Source organism: Arachis stenosperma, chromosome 3, assembly GCF_014773155.1.
Source record: "Arachis stenosperma cultivar V10309 chromosome 3, arast.V10309.gnm1.PFL2, whole genome shotgun sequence".
NCBI classification, from domain to species: Eukaryota; Viridiplantae; Streptophyta; class Magnoliopsida; order Fabales; family Fabaceae; genus Arachis; species Arachis stenosperma.
The window spans coordinates 135,636,663-135,654,649 of NC_080379.1; the positions used below are offsets into that span (position 1 = coordinate 135,636,663).

Here is a 17,987-nt window from a genome sequence, read left to right on the forward strand (position 1 = left end):
TTCAGAGTATCAATCTCAAGAACTCCTTTCTTCTGATTCGTCCCATTGTTCACAGGATTCCTTTCAGAAGTGTACATGAATTGGTTATTTGCAACCATTTCAATGAGTTCTTGAGCTTCTGCAGGCGTCTTCTTCAGATGAAGAGATCCTCCAGCAGAGCTGTCCAATGACATCTTGGACAGTTCAGACAGACCATCATAGAAGATTCCTATGATGCTCCATTCAGAAAGCGTGTCGGAAGGACACTTTCTGATCAATTGTTTGTATCTTTCCCAAGCTTCATAGAGGGATTCACCTTCCTTCTGTTTGAATGTTTGGACTTCCACTCTAAGCTTACTCAATTTTTGAGGTGGAAAGAACTTTGCCAAGAAGGCATTGACTAGCTTTTCCCAAGAGTTCAGGCTTTCTTTAGGTTGTGAGTCCAACCATATCCTAGCTCTGTCTCTTACAGCAAAAGGGAATAGCATAAGTCTGTAGACCTCAGGGTCAACCCCATTAGTCTTGACAGTGTCACAGATTTGAAAGAATTCAGCTAAAAACTGATGAGGATCTTCCAATGGAAGTCCATGGAACTTGCAATTCTGTTGCATTAGAGAAACTAATTGAGGCTTAAGCTCAAAGTTGTTTGCTCCAATGGCAGGGATAGAGATGCTTCTCCCATAGAAGTCGGGAGTAGCTGCAGTAAAGTCACCCAGCACCTTCCTTGCATTGTTAGCATTGTTGTTGTTTTCGACTGCCATGGGTTCTTCTTCTTTGAAGATTTCTGTTAGGTCCTCTACAGAGAGTTATGCTTTAGCTTCTCTTAGCTTTCGCTTCAAGGTCCTTTCAGGTTCAGGGTCAGCCTCAACAAGAATACTTTTGTCTTTGCTCCTGCTCATATGAAAGAGAAGAGAACAAGAAAATATGGAATCCTCTATGTCACAGTATAGAGATTCCTTGAGGTGTCAGAGGAAAAGAAAAATAGAAGGAAGAGGTAGAAGAATTCGAACTTATCAAGAAAGATAGAGTTCGAATTGTGCATTGAGAAGTAGTGTTAGTCCATAAATAGAAGGATGTGAGAAGAGGGGAAGAAATTTTCAAAAATAAATTAAAAGATTTTGAAGAAATTTTTTGAAAAATTGATTGATGATTTTTGAAAACTAAGAGTGGGAAAGAAATAAAGTGATTTTGAAAAAGAATTTTTGAAAGTAGAAATCAAAAAGATATGATTGAAAAAAATTTGTGACAAAAAGTTATGATTGAAAAGATATGGTTTTAAAAAGATATGATTGAGAATATATGATTGAAAAATAAATTAAAAAGATTTGATTTTGAAAATTAATGACTTGGCTAGCAAGAAATATATGATTCAGACATTAAACCTTTCTCAACAGAAAAGGCAACATACTTGAAATGTTGAATCAAATCATTAATTGTTAGTAAGTATTTTTGAAAATGGAAAGAAATTGATTTTGAAAATATATGATTGAAAAGATATGATTTGAAAAAGATTTGATTTTGAAAAATTTTGAAAACTTGAAAAAAAATTTGAGTTAAAAACAAAATCTTCCCTCTTATGCCATCCTGGCGTTAAACGCCCAGAATGGTATGCATTCTGGCGTTTAACGCCCAAAACACTACCCTTTTGGGCGTTAAACGCCCAGTCAGGTACCCTGGCTGGCGTTTAAACGCCAGTTTTCCTTCCTCACTGGGCATTTTGAACGCCCAGCTTTTTCTGTGTAATTCCTCTGCTGTATGTTCTGAATCTTCAATTCTCTGTATTATTGACTTGAAAAGACACAAATTAAAATTTTTTTTGGATTTTTAATAATGAGGAATAATCAAAATGAAACTAAAATCAAATAAACAATGCATGCAAGACACCAAACTTAGAAGTTTGTATACTACTGACACTAACAAATTGAGAATGCATATGAGAAACAACAAAACACTCAAGACAAGAGAATTTAAAGATCAGAGTAAGGAAATCATCAAGAACAACTTGAAGATCAATGAAGACACATGATTGAATTCGAAAAAATGCAAGAAGAATAGAAACATGCAATTGACACAAAACTTAAAATGAGACACTAGACTCAACAAGAAACATAAAATATTCTTTTTGAGTTTAAGATTTTATAATTTTTTTGGATTTTTTTTTTGAAAATTGAGTGAAAAAGAAAATAAGGATATCAAAATTCTTAATGAGAATTCCAGGAATCATGCAATGTTAGTCTAAAGCTTCAGTCTAAAGAAATTAGACATGGCTAGCTAAGCTTCAGCAGGACATTGCATTCAAGAGCTAAATTGATGAGAATCAATCAGCTTTGGTGATGATAAGAACATCACCTTGAAACACTAGAATTCATTCTTAAGAACTCTGAAAAAATACCTAAGCTAAGCAACAAGATGAACCGTCAGTTGTCCAAACTCAAACAATCTCCGGCAACGGCACCAAAAACGTGGTGTTGTTGCCGGATCAAAACTTGGCACTGTTATTGCAGGGAACAAATGCGAAACTGTAGTTAGGACATTTAATTCCCCGGCAATGGCGCCAAAAACTTGGTGCGCGGAATTGTGATCATCAATGGCGCCATCAACATGGTACGCTCAATTGCAATCTCAACTCTTTATCACAACTTCGCACAACTAACCAGCAAGTGCACTGGGTCGTCCAAGTAATAAACCTTACGCGAGTAAGGGTCGATCCCACGGAGATTGTTGGTATGAAGCAAGCTATGGTCATCTTGTAAATCTCAGTCAGGCAGATTCAAATGGTTATGGATGATTTATGAATAAAGCATAAAATAAGAATAGAGATACTTATGTAATTCATTGGTGAGAATTTCAGATAAGCGTATGGAGATGCTTTGTCCCTTCTGTCTCTCTGCTTTCCTACTGTCTTCATCCAATCCTTCTTACTCCTTTCCATGGCAAGCTGTATGTAGGGTTTCACCGTTGTCAATGGCTACCTCCCATCCTCTTAGTGAAAATGTTCAACATGCTCTGTCACAGCACGGCTATTCAGCTGTCGGTTCTCGATTATGTCGGAATAGAATCCATTGATTCTTTTGCGTCTGTCACTAACGCCCCACAATCGCGAGTTTGAAGTTCGTCACAGTCATTCAATCCTTGAATCCTACTTAGAATACCACAGACAAGGTTTAAACCTTCCGGATTCTCTTGAATGCCGCCATCAATTCTAGCTTATACCATGAAGATTCTGATTAAGGAATCCAATAGATATCCACTCAATCTAAGGTAGAACGGAGGTGGTTGTCAGGCACACGTTCATAGGTGAGAATGATGATGAGTGTCACGGATCATCACATTCATCAAGTTGAGGAACAAGTGATATCTTAGAACAAGAATAAGCCGAATTGAATAGAAGAACAATAGTAATTGCATTAATACTCGAGGTACAGCAGAGCTCCACACCTTAATCTATAGTGTGTAGAAACTCCACCGTTGAAAATACATAAGAACAAGGTCTAGACATGGCCGTGAGGCCAGCCCCATGATCTAAGATAGCATAAGACTACTCAAAGACAGCTACCCAGATGAGAATACAATAGTAAAAAAGTCTTATATGTAGAGAACTAGTAGCTTAGGGTTTACAAAGATGAGTAAATGACATAAAAATCCACTTCCGGGCCCACTTGGTGTGTGCTTGGGCTGAGCATTGAAGCTTTCATGTGTAGAGACTTTTCTTGGAGTTAAACGCCAGTTTTTGTGCTAGTTTGGGCGTTTAACTCCCATTCTTGTGCCAGTTCCGGCGTTAAACGCCAGAATTCTTGAGCTGCCTTGGAACGCCTATTTGGGCCATCAAATCTCGGGCAAAGTATGGACTATTATACATTGCTGGAAAGCCCAGGATGTCTACTTTCCAACGCAATTGAGAGCGCGCCAATGGGGCTTTTGTAGCTCCAGAAAATCCACTTCGAGTAGAGGAAGGTCAGAATCCAACAGCATCTGCAGTCCTTTTCAGCCTCTAGATCATATTTTTGCTCAGGTCCCTCAATTTTAGCCAGAAAATACCTGAAATCACAGAAAAATACACAAACTCATAGTAAAGTCCAAAAAAGTAAATTTTAACTAAAAACTAATAAAAATATAATAAAACTAACTAAAACATACTAAAAACATACTAAAAATAATGCCAAAAAGCGTATAAATTATCCGCTCATCAAGCATCCAAAAACTCATGGGTCTTCCAAGAACAAAGAGGTGGTTCATGAGAAACAAGCTTCTAAGAGGAAGAAGATACCCGTTAAGTATTTTTACTCCAATTAGCCTCATTATTTTTTCGTGACTTCCTCAATGGTGAATTTGTCGCTATTCCTGCCATTCTTTTAGATCTTAGAGAAGTTACTTTTATAGCTTACTGATTAAGTAAATATGTGTTTTTGGGACCAGTGGACGAGTGCATGAGCCATGGCGTCTTTTTTCTAGCTTGCTTGATCACTTGAGGAGAACATCTCCCAGTTGCTTCTCTCTATTTGAGCAGCTTATATGCCAGACTTGATCAATTCTTTGAGCAACTCAAAATTGCTCATGGCTACTTTTTGGTATTGGCTTTTATCGAAAATATATTTCTTCAACTCTTTCTTTTTAAGAGGTTCTCTTGATTTGCTCCCGTCTGTAAGCTTCCTACAATTCTTTCAGACAAAAAAGCAAGTCCTCGTGCTTGGACTTTGGGTTCCACTCATCCTTATAAACCTTTGGAAAATATTTTTGACTAGGAGGAGAACTTTTTTTTCCACCTATACACAACCTCTTATCAACCTGATGTACCAGATCTTCATCGTAGATATTCCAATAATCTTGAGAATGACCATAATGACATTTCCACTAACAATGAGGGTTCTTATTACTTTTGGCTTCTGTGCACTTCTACCACTCTTTCTGGTTTAGTTGTTATGAATAGGGACTTATCTTTTGAAGCTTTGATCTGCTCCATCATTTATTGTTTTGATAGGGTAAGTCGCTAACTAAGGTGGGACCAAGATACAAAAATGTAGAGCATATCCATTTTCTCCATGGAAAATTTAATGAAAAGGTTTTATTTCAAAATAAAATCCCGGTAATTCTTGCTTGGTTTTTTCTCTTGATAGAGATAGGGGAGTTACAATGGAGTATGTAAATTGCCTTATGCGTTTAAAAAAGGCATATTAGGCTATATGAGAGTATCTCTACTCTAGATGTCAAATTATTTATTTCAATTTTAATCAAGGATTCATATTTCATGACACGTAGCCTCACTCCTTCAACTATTACAAGTAATATTTGTTCTTTGCTGATTCTTGTTTTTATTTTTTTTCTTTTTTGTACTTTGTGTGTTTGACTGTTATGTCTTTCATGCTGGTGTTTTGTAAACTTGAATGCCGGGTGTTACAAACATTTACCTTCTTCAAAGAAAAATCTGATGTTTCTGTTGTTATTACTGAAGTAATCAAGTGTGGTAAAGTGTAGAGTTCAAATATTAAGGTTGTAAAGAGGTCTCCCAAGAAACCACCTAAACCTCTCATTAATGTTGCCCCTTCACCAGTTTCTACTGGTTCATGGATTTCTCCTTCGGTAACTATAGCTAAAGATTCTTCTGCTACTATTTGCTTTGTTAAGTCATCACAATCTCCTGGTAAGGATCCCACTAGCTTAACTGGAGATCCTATAACGCATGGGTCTCATCGCCTTCTGGGTAAGATGAAGACAATTTCCAATGCGCCTTCTAATATCACAAAGGAATCCACAACTAGTGCTTTGGTGGACGAAATTGTGACCCTTTTTATATTTGCATGAGATTTATTTAATGGCTATTGGCTATGTGTGGACACAACTTCGTTCAACTTAACCAGCAAGTGTACTGGGTCATCCAAGTAATACCTTACGTGAGTAAGGGTCGATCCCACAGAGATTGTTGGTATGAAGCAAGCTATGGTCACCTTGTAAATCTCAGTTAGGCAGATTAAATTGATTTATGGATTTTCGAATAAATGAAATAGAAGATAAAAAAAGGGATAGAATTACTCATGTAAATCAATAGTGGGAGTTTCAGATAAGTGCATGGAGATGCTGTGCTCCTCTTGAATCTCTACTTTCTCATTGCTTTCATCCAATCCTTCTTACTCCTTTCCATGGCAAGCTGTATGTAGGGCATCACCATCATCAATGGCTACTTTCAATCCTCTCAGGAAAATGGTCCTATGCGCTGTCACTGCACGGCTAATCGTCTGGAGGCATCACCCTTGGATGATAGCTACATCCCATCCTCTCAGTGAAAATGGTCCAAATGCTCTGTCACAGCATGGCTAATCATCTGTCGGTTCTCAATCAGGTTGGAGTAGAATCCATTGATTCTTTTGTGTCTGTCACTAACGCCCAGCCTTCAGGAGTTTGAAGCTCGTCACAATCATTCAATACCGGAATCCTACTCGGAATACCACAGACAAGGTTAGACTTTCCGGATTCCCAGGATCCTACTCGGAATACCACAGACAAGGTTAGACTTTCCGGATCCACATGAATGCCGCCATCTATCTAGCTTATACCACGAAGATTCTGTTGGGGAATCTAAGAGATATGCGCCCGACCTAAGGTAGAACGGAAGTGGTTGTCAATCACGCACGTTCATAGGTGAGAATGATGATGAGTGTCACGGATCATCACATTCATCAAAGTTGAGTGTAACGTATATCTTGGAATAAGAATAAAAGAGAATTGAATAAAAAGTAATAGTGATTGTATTGAAACTTGAGGTACAGCAGAGCTCCACACCCTTAATCTATGGTGTGCAGAAACTCCACTGTTGAAAATACATAAGTGAAAGGTTCAGGCATGGCCGAATGGCCAGCCCCCGTGGTCTAAGGACTAGGCGTCCAGAGATATCTAATACACTGGTAAAAAGTCCTATTTATAATACACTAGCTCCTAGGGTTTACATGAGTAAGTAATTGATGCATAAATCCACTTCCGGGGCCCACTTGGTGTATGTTTGGGCTGAGCTTGATCTATCCACGAGCTGAGGCTTCTCTTGGAGTTGAACTCCAAGTTATAACGTGTTTTGGGCGTTCAACTCCGGATCATGACGTTTTTCTGGCGTTTAACTCCAGACAGCAGCATGTTCTTGGCGTTCAACGCCAAGTTACGTCATCAATTCCCGAATAAAGTATGGATTATTATATATTGCTGGAAAGCTCTGGATGTCTACTTTCCAACGCCGTTGAGAGCGCGCCAATTGGAGTTCTGTAGCTCCAGAAAATCCATTTCGAGTGCAGGGAGGTCAGATTCCAACAGCATCAGCAGTCCTTTAGTCAGCCTTTTTCAGAGTTTTGCTCAAGTCCCTCAATTTCAGTCAGAAATTACCTGAAATCACAGAAAAACGCACAAACTCATAGTAAAGTCCAGAAATGTAAATTTAACATAAAAACTAATGAAAACATCCCTAAAAGTAGCTTGAACTTACTAAAAACTACCTAAAAACAATGCCAAAAAGCGTATAAATTATCCGCTCATCACAACACCAAACTTAAATTGTTGCTTGTCCCCAAGCAACTGAAAATCAAATAGGATAAAAAGAAGAGAATATACTATAAATTCCAAATATCAATGAATATTAATTATAATCAGATGAGCGGGACTTGTAGCTTTTTGCTTCTGAACAGTTTTGGCATCTCACTTTTTCCTTTGAAGTTTAGAATGATTGGCTTCTCTAGGAACTTAGAATTTTGGATAGTGTTATTGATTCTCCTAATTAAGCATGTTGATTCTTGAACACAGCTACTTATGAGTCTTGGCCGTGGCCCTAAGCATTTTGTTTTCCAGTATTACCACCTGATACATAAATGCCACAGACACATGACTGGGTGAACCTTTTCAGATTGTGACTTAGCTTTGCTAGAGTCCCCAGTTAGAGGTATCCAGAGCTCTTAAGCACACTCTTTTTGCTTTGGATCACGACTTTAACCACTCAGTCTCAAGCTTTTCACTTGGACCTTCATGACACAAGCACATGGTTAGGGACAGCTTGGTTTAGCCGCTTAGGCCTGGATTTTATTTCCTTGGGCCCTCCTATCCATTGATGCTCAAAGCTTTAGATCCTTTTTACCCTTGCCTTTTGGTTTTAAGGGCTATTGGCTTTTTCTGCTTGCTTTTTCTTTTTCTTTCTATTTTTTTTTGCCACATTTTTTTTCGCAAGTTTCTTCTTGTCCACTGCTTTTTCTTGCTTCAAGAATCAATTTCATGATTTTTCAGATCATCAGTAACATTTCTCCTTGTTCATCATTCTTTTAAGAGCCAACAATTTTAACATTCATAAACAATAAGATCAAAAGACATATGCACTGTTCAAGCATACATTCAGAAAACAAAAGTATTGTCACCACATCAATAAAATTAAACTAAATTCAAGGATAAATTCGAAATTCATGTACTTCTTGTTCTTTTGAATTAAAACATTTTTTCTTTTAAGAGAGGTGAAGGATTAATGGATTTTATTCATAGTTTTAAGGCATGGTTACATACTAGTGATCATGAAGTAAAGACACAAAACATAGATAAATACAACATAAAAACCGAAAAGCAGAAAGAAATAAGAACAAGGAATGAATCCACCTGAGTGAGGGTGGCGCCTTCTTGAAGGTCCAATGGTGCTCTTTGAGCTCCTCTATGTCTCTTCCTTGCTTCTGTTGAATGATTCCTAGTAATTTTGGTGTTTCTACCCTTAGTTGCTTCCAATATTTGTGTGGAGGACAACTTATCCCCTGAGGTATCTCAGGGATCTCTTGATTTGCAGCCACATGTTCTACCACTGAGCTATAAACCCTTTACATGAGTCTTTCCATCTCCCATGACTCAGAGGTGGAAGCTTTTGTCTTCCCTTTGAGGTTTCTCTGGCCTTAGGTGCCATTAATGGTAATGGAAAAGCAAAAAAGCTATGCTTTTACCACACCAAACTTAAAATATTGCTCGCCCTCGAGCAGAGAAGAGAGAAGAAGAAGAAGAAGAAAATGGAGGTGAGTGAGGGGAGATGGATTCGGCTATATGGGTGGGATTGGGTGGGAAAGAAAAGTTGAATTGTAAAGGTAGGTGGGGTGTATGGGGAAGAGTGGATAGATGTAGGTGGTGAATGAAAAACAGAAGGGATGACCATGAATTGAGAGAGAGAGGGCGAGGTAGGTGGGGATCCTGTGAGGTCCACAGATCCTGAGGTGTCAAGGAATTCCATCCCTGCACCAAATAGGCATGTAAAATGCCTTTGCACACCATTCTGGCGTTTAAACGCCGTGTGGTGCACGTTCTGGGCGTTCAACGCCCATGTAAAGCATGTTTCTGGCATTGAACGCCAGTTTCATGCTTGTTACTGGCGTTCAGCGCCAGCTCTTCTTCTCTAGGCACATTCCTGGCGTTCAGCGCCAGAATGTTGCTTGTTTCTGGCGTTCAGCGCCAGAATGATGCTCTGTTCTGGCGTTGAACGCCGGCCAGATGCATCTTGCTGGCGTTGAACGCCAGCCTGTGCTTCCTCCAGGGTGCGATTTTTTTCTTCTGCTTTTTTTGATTCTATTTTTAATTTTTTTGATTTTTTTGTGACTCCTCATGATCATGTACCTAATAAAACACAAAATAACAATAATTTAAAATAAAATTAAAATTAGATAAATAAAATTGGGTTGCCTCCCAACAAGCGCTTCTTTAATGTCAATAGCTTGACAGTGGCTCTCATGGAGCCACAAGGTGATCAGGTCAATGTTGTGTAGTCCCAACACCAAACTTAGAGTTTGGATATGGGATCTTAACACCAAACTTAGAGTTTGGTTGTGGCCTCACAACACCAAACTTAGAGTTTGACTGTGTGGGCTCTTCTTGACTCTGAACTGAGAGAAGCTCTTCATGCTTACTCTCTTTTGTCACAGAGGGATGGCCATGTGCCTTAAATACAAGGTAGTCCCCATTCAATTGAAGGACTAATTCACCTCTGTTGACATCTATCACAGCTCCTGCTGTGGCTAGGAAAGGTCTTCCAAGGATGATGCAATCATCCTCTTCCTTCCTAGTGTCTAAGATTATGAAATCAGCAGGGATGTAAAGGCCTTCAACCTTTACTAACACGTCCTCTACTATTCCATAAGCTTGTATCAATGACTTGTCTGCCAATTGTAATGAGAATAAGGCAGGTTGTACCTCAATGATCCCCAGCTTCTCCATTACAGAGAGTGGCATAAGATTTATCCCTGACCCCAGATCACACAGAGCTTTTTCAAAGGTCATGGTGCCTATGGTACAAGGTATTAAGAACTTGCCAGGGTCTTGTTTCTTTTGAGGTAGAGTTTTCTGAATCCAAGTATCTAGTTCACTAATGAGCAAGGGAGGTTCACTTTCCCAAGTCTCATTACCAAATAACTTGGCATTCAGCTTCATGATAGCGACTAAGTATTGAGCAATTTGCTCTCCAGTTACATCTTCATCCTCTTCAGAGGAAGAATATTCTTCAGAGCTCATGAATGGCAGAAGGAGATTTAATGGAATCTCTATGGTCTCTATATGAGCCTCAAATTCCTTTGGATCCTTAATAGGAAACTCCTTCTTGCTTGAGGGACGTCCCAGGAGGTTTTCCTCACTAGGATTTTCGTCCTCCTCCTCCCTTGTGCATTCGGCCACATTGATCACATCAATGGCCTTGCACTCTCCTTTTGGATTCTCTTCTGTATTACTTGGGAGAATACTGGGAGGAGTTTCAATGACCTTCTTACTCAGCTGGCCCACTTGTGCCTCCAGATTTCTGATGGAGGATCTTGTTTCATTCATGAAACTGAAAGTGGCTTTTGACAGATCAGAGACTATATTGGCTAAATTAGAAGTGTTTTGTTCAGAATTCTCTGTCTGTTGCTGAGAAGATGATGGATATGGCTTGCTATTGCTCAGCCTATTGCGTCCACCACTGTTAAAGCCTTGTTGAGGCTTTTGTTGATCCTTCCATGAGAAATTTGGATGATTTCTCCATGATGAGTTATAGGTGTTTCCATAAGGTTCACCCATGTAATTAACCTCTGCCATGGCAGGGTTCTCAGGATCATAAGCTTCTTCAGAAGCTGCCTCTCTAGTACTGTTGGATGCATGTTGCCATCCATTCAGATTTTGAGAGATCATGTTGACCTGTTGAGTCAACACTTTGTTCTGAGCCAATATGGCATTCAGAGCATCAATTTCAAGAACTCCTTTCTTCTGAGGTATCCCATTATTCACAGAATTCCTCTCAGAAGTGTACATGAATTGGTTGTTTGCAACCATGTCAATGAGTTCTTGAGCCTCTTCAGGCGTTTTCTTTAGGTGAATAGATCCACCTGCAGAATGGTCCAATGACATTTTCGAAAATTCAGATAGACCATAATAGAATATATCTAATATGGTCCATTCTGAAAACATGTCAGATGGACATCTTTTGGTCAGCTGCTTGTATCTTTCCCAAGCTTCATAGAGGGATTCACCATCTTTTTGTTTGAAGGTTTGAACATCCACTCTCAGCTTGCTCAGCTTTTGAGGAGGAAAGAATTTATCCAAGAAGGCAGTGACCAGCTTATCCCAGGAGTCCAGGCTATCCTTGGGTTGTGAATCCAACCATATTCTAGCTCTGTCTCTTACAGCAAAAGGGAAAAGCATGAGTCTGTAGACTTCAGGATCAACTCCATTCGTCTTTACAGTCTCACAGATCTGCAAGAATTCAGTTAAAAACTGATAAGGATCTTCAGATGGAAGTCCATAAAACTTGCAGTTTTGTTGCATTAAAGCAACTAGTTGAGGCTTAAGCTCAAAGTTGTTGGCTCCAATGGCAGGAATGGAAATGCTTCTTCCATCAAACTTGGTCGTTGGCTTTGTGAAGTCACCAAGCATTCTCCTTGCATTATTATTATTTTCGGCTGCCATCTCCTTCTCTTGTTTGAAAATTTCTGAAAGGTTACCTTTAGAATAATGTAATTTAGCTTCTCTTAATTTTCTCTTCAGAGTCCTTTCAGGTTCTGGATCAATTTCAACAAGAGTGCCTTTTTCCCTGTTCCTGCTCATATGAAAGAGAAGAAAACAAGAAAAGAGAGAGGAATCCTCTATGTCACAGTATAGAGATTCCTTTATGTTAGTAGAAAAAGAAAGGGGAGAAGAGTGAAGAAGAATGGGTTCGGATATTTAGATGGAGAGAGGTGAAAAGAAGTGTTAGTAATTAAATAATTAAATAGAATAAGAAAAGAGAAGGGAGATTTCGAAAATGATTTTGAAAAAGGGGTTAGTAATTTTCGAAAATTAAAGATAAAATATAATTGAAATTAAAATTTAAAATAATTAATTAATTAAAAATAATTTTTGAAAAAGAGAAAGGTATTTTCGAAAATTGAAGAGGGAAAAGTAGTTAGGTGGTTTTGAAAAAGATAAGAAACAAACAAAAAGTTAGTTAGTTGATTGAAAAAGATTTGAAATCAAATTTTAAAAAGATAAGAAGATAAGAAGTTGGATAAGATATTTTGAAATCAAATTTTGAAAAAGATAAAATTTTGAAAAGGGTAAGATAAAAAGATAAGATAAAAAATTTTTTAAAAAAAGATATTTTGAAAAAGATTTTAATTTTTAAAAAGACTTCACTAACAAGAAACTACAAGATAAGATTCTAGAATTTAAAGATTGAACCTTTCTTAACAAGAAAATAACAAACTTCAAATTTTTGAATCAATCACATTAATTGTTAGCTAATTTTCGAAAATATGATATAAAGATAAGAAAAAGATTTTGACAATATTTTGAAAAAGATTTTTGAATTTTTCAAAAAATAGAAAAAAAATGGAAAAGATATGATTTTTGAAAAAGGATTTTGAAAAGATAAGATTTTTAAAATTGAAATTTTGACTTGACTTGTTAGAAACAACTAATTTTAAAAAAATTTTTGACCAAGTCAACCCAAATTTTCGAAAATTTGGAGGGAAATAAGGAAAAGATAATTTTTTTTTTATTTTTGAATTTTTAAAGATGAGAGAGAAAAACAACAAAAATACTCAATGGATGAAATTTTTAGATCAAAACAATGAATGCATGCAAAAATGCTATGAATGTAAAGATGAACACCAAGAACACTTTGAAGATCATGTGGAACATCAAGAACATAATTTTGAAAAATTTTTTATGCAAAGAAAACATGCAAGACACCAAACTTAGAAATATTTAATGCTTGGAAAATATGAATGCAAAGATGCACATGAGAAACAAGAAACAACACAAAACAAGAAAACATCAAGATCAAACAAGAGGACTTATCAAGAACAACTTGAAGATCATGAAGAACACTATGAATGCATGGGATTTTCGAAAAATGCAAGAAAAATTTTTAAAGCATGCAATTGACACCATACTTAAAAATTGACTCAAGACTCAAACAAGAAACACAAAATATTTTTGATTTTTATTTTTATGATTTTCTCATTTTTTTGGATTTTTATTAATTTTTTTCGAAAATAAAGTTTAGAAAAATGAAAAATAAAAGAAAAATTTTGAAAAAGATTTTTAAAAAGAAAATTACTTAATCTGAGCAACAAGATGAACCGTCAGTTGTCCATACTCGAACAATCCCCGGCAACGGTGCCAAAAACTTGGTGGACGAAATTGTGACCCTCTTTATATTTGCATGAGATTTATTTAATGGCTATTGGCTATGTGTGGACACAACTCCGTTCAACTTAACCAGCAAGTGTACTGGGTCATCCAAGTAATACCTTACGTGAGTAAGGGTCGATCCCACAGAGATTGTTGGTATGAAGCAAGCTATGGTCACCTTATAAATCTCAGTTAGGCAGATTAAATTGATTTATGGATTTTCAAATAAATGAAATAGAAGATAAAAAAAAGGGATAGAATTACTCATGTAAATCAATAGTGGGAGTTTCAGATAAGTGCATGGAGATGCTGTGCTCCTCTTGAATCTCTACTTTCTCATTGCTTTCATCCAATCCTTCTTACTCCTTTCCATGGCAAGCTGTATGTAGGGCATCACCATCATCAATGGCTACTTTCAATCCTCTCGGAAAAATGGTCCTATGCGCTGTCACTGCACGGCTAATCGTCTGGAGGCATCACCCTTGGTTGATAGCTACATCCCATCCTCTCAGTGAAAATGGTCCAAATGCTCTGTCACAGCACGGATAATCATCTGTCGGTTCTCAATCAGGTTGGAGTAGAATCTATTGATTCTTTTGCGTCTGTCACTAACGCCCAGCCTTCAGGAGTTTGAAGCTCGTCACAATCATTCAATACCGGAATCCTACTCGGAATACCACAGACAAGGTTAGACTTTCCGGATTCCCAGGATCCTACTCGGAATACCACAGACAAGGTTAGACCTCATGAATGCCGCCATCTATCTAGCTTATACCACGAAGATTCTATTGGGGAATCTAAGAGATATGCGCCCGGCCTAAGGTAGAACGGAAGTGGTTGTCAATCACGCACGTTCATAGGTGAGAATGATGATGAGTGTCACGGATCATCACATTCATCAAAGTTGAGTGTAACGTATATCTTGGAATAAGAATAAAAGAGAATTGAATAAAAAGTAATAGTGATTGTATTGAAACTTGAGGTACAGCAGAGCTCCACACCCTTAATCTATGGTGTGCAGAAACTCCACTGTTGAAAATACATAAGTGAAAGGTTCAGGCATGGCCGAATGGCCAGCCCCCATGGTCTAAGGACTAGGCGTCCAGAGATATCTAATACACTGGTAAAAAGTCCTATTTATAATAAACTAGCTCCTAGGGTTTACATGAGTAAGTAATTGATGCATAAATCCACTTCCGGGGCCCACTTGGTGTATGTTTGGGCTGAGCTTGATCTATCCACGAGCTGAGGCTTCTCTTGGAGTTGAACTCCAAGTTATAACGTGTTTTGGGCGTTCAACTCCGGATCATGACGTTTTTCTGGCGTTTAACTCCAGACAGCAGCATGTTCTTGGCGTTCAACGCCAAGTTACGTCATCAATTCCCGAATAAAGTATGAATTATTATATATTGCTGGAAAGCTCTGGATGTCTACTTTCCAACGCCATTGAGAGCGCGCCAATTGGAGTTCTGTAGCTCCAGAAAATTCATTTCGAGTGCAGGGAGGTCAGATTCCAACAGCATCAGTAGTCCTTTAGTCAGCCTTTTTCAGAGTTTTGCTCAAGTCCCTCAATTTCAGTCAGAAATTACCTGAAATCACAGAAAAATACACAAACTCATAGTAAAGTCCAGAAATGTGAATTTAACATAAAAACTAATGAAAACATCCCTAAAAGTAGCTTGAACTTACTAAAAACTACCTAAAAACAATGCCAAAAAGCGTATAAATTATCCGCTCATCATGCTTCTTCTGGTGTGTATCATTATTTTTGTTTTCATTTATTTATGCATAGAAATTTTGTAAGTTTTTGACAGAGAAAAGGTATTTGTTTTTACTTGTTTATTTTGCTTGCTAGTTTCTGTTCATGATGAGTTTGGGTATTTCCATAGTGATGTGAAGATATTATTGTCTGAGATTGCATCTTGGAACTCTTCCTTCATGCTTTCTAGCGACCTCAACTGTCTTTTCAAGAAACTTGGATATCAAGCTTTTTTGGATGCATGGATGTTCTTTACTTCACATACCCTTGCAGACTTCTGGGGTGTTCGTCAAAATATGGTAGAAAAATATCAAAGTGACCTTAAGTTATTTAAATTTAGTGGTCCTTTGCTTGAGAATCTTTCTTTTGAGTAGGAGCCTCCATTTGAGGTACCCTTTCTTCTGGTGTTTCTGGTCTTCAAGAAAATATTAACAAGCTTACATTTGAACTGAACACCATGAAAGCTAAGCTAGCTAGCATCAGCCTAGAGCGAAAGTAATTGGTCAAGTATAAGGAGGTTAATAGCCCAAATGGGTTTGATAATGTTGTTTAGTGTGCAAGCCCAAATTATTTTGGTACAACCCAAACAAATGAAATAAATTGCTCTCAAGGTTGATGAATGAAATTGAATCCATCCAAAAGAAAGAAAAGCAACTCTCAGCAAGTGTTTCTAAGCTGCTTCGGGTAGTGTTCAGAGAGAAGAGAAAAGTTCACTTTTCTTGCTATCATAAAAAAAAGAAATGGAAAAGGCAAAAATGGAGGCTATGTAAAATCAGAATTAGAGCCAAGATCAAATTGCTCAAATCAAGCTTAGTCAGAAGATAATGCAATTTGGGATAACAAAAAAAAGAGAGATCTATTTTTCATCTACTATGAATCAATGGTCAAAATTGTTTCTTGGAGCCAAAGTACAAATTTAAGGGTTTGGATATGGGAACCTCACTGAGCAAGCAAGTTGCTACTGCACCTATCTTCTCTGTTAAGCCTAAATCAGATTTCAAATCCTTAATTTTGTGGTGTGGATGAAGAAAAAGAAAAGGGGATTACAACTGGTTCAAGGATGAAGAAGTTGACTTTGGAGAGAAAACCCTAGCCATGGCTCAAGGATGATAAAAAAAGGAAAATATTTTTCATTTGAAGACAAGGAGAGAGAACCTGAATCTAAGTTTCATTGAGAGCTTTCCTGTAATAGTTCAACATTTTAAATAGTATTTTTATATCAAAAAATATTTCGGCAAGATGGAGAGCTTCATTAGAGAGTGTTGAATCCGGTTCAACATATAGCGTCAAGGCTGTAAATTATCATCTCCTTCATAGTTTATTATTGATTATTCAGTTTCAATGTTGTATCTTTCTTTGTTTACATTTGGTGGTAAAAGGCATAAAAGTGAGGCATTGAGAAAGAGCCATTGAGAGAAAAGGATGAGAGAAACACTTGGAGAGAAAAACTAAGAGTAATTTCAAAGGTATCACTTGCTAAGTTGGGTAAGCACTTAGTGTGTTGAGAGTCTAAGTAGTTACATAGCCAAGTCAAGTTTATGTTAAAGCTTGATGTATCCCTATAGGATTAGGTTGAATCCTTAGGAATTAATATATGTAATACTTGAAAGTGAAAATTCCACCAACGTTGTGGTGGAGACTGGATGTAGGTTGTATTGCATAAGGCAACTGAACCAGGATATATGATTGTGTTATCTTCTTCTTCCCTACTCTGATTCTATTTTTCACGATTTATGAGACAAAATGAAATTGTCTCCTGCATAATCCAATACTTAGACCAAACAGAAGCTAAGTTATAAGTTCTAGTTTGAGGCTTTAATAATCAAATTTTAAAGAAGGCCATAGATTCAACCCCCTTTTTTAGGCCTCAAGTTCATTGTTAAACCTCTTTTTTGGGTGTCATGCTTCTCCCTTTTTGTACACCAAAAATATGAATTTTTTGTGTATAAATAATTTTAAGATAACTCAAAACATAGCCAAAAAAGAGTAAAATTCTCCTAGAGGTGTAGGGTTAAAAGGGTGAAACCCAAAAAGAACATCTTGAAAAGAGTTGAATTTCTCTTTTAGTGTGAACTAAATTGGTAAAAGTGGATTGGTTGGATTTGAAGTGTACAGAGTGATATCTAACTAGAAATAAACCAAAATAGATATTCCATCACTAATATCACATGTCATGAGAATCCTTTTATCCGGACACCTCCTTGCCATGGATACCCGGAACAGTAGTAGAACTTTAACTTAACATGTGGGATCAACTTCCTCCTTATACCCATTCTTAGTTAAAAAAACTTGAAATGATGGGAACACCCAAAAATAATTTCTTCCAACTACTCTATTTAGTAACAAGTTTTGGGATAAAATGGAGTAGGCTAAATATCACACTGTAATAATTGGACAATGTTCTCCTTCAAAATTGCTTGGGCATATAAAAGGACTTCAACCCACTTCTCTTGAGAGAATTTTTTTTATAAAACTTGAGAAATCACATATCCATCCTTTGCTCTAATTCTTCTTATTGCTCTTCACTTTATTCATAGAATTCATAAAATTAGCATTTGGGTATTTCACTAGAACACTCGACATTAGAACACCCGACAACGAATCCTTGTCTACTTTTAAAAGAGCT

The 17,987-nt window shown here is 37.3% G+C and overlaps 1 non-coding gene across 1 annotated transcript; it reads left to right on the forward strand.

Annotated features, from left to right (window-relative positions):
* The first annotated feature begins 227 nt into the window (after positions 1–227).
* LOC130972192 (small nucleolar RNA R71) lies at positions 228–335 on the forward strand. Its single transcript, XR_009083386.1, has one exon. It is a non-coding gene; the product is annotated as a small nucleolar RNA R71 (small nucleolar RNA).
* Positions 336–17,987: the final 17,652 nt, after the last annotated feature.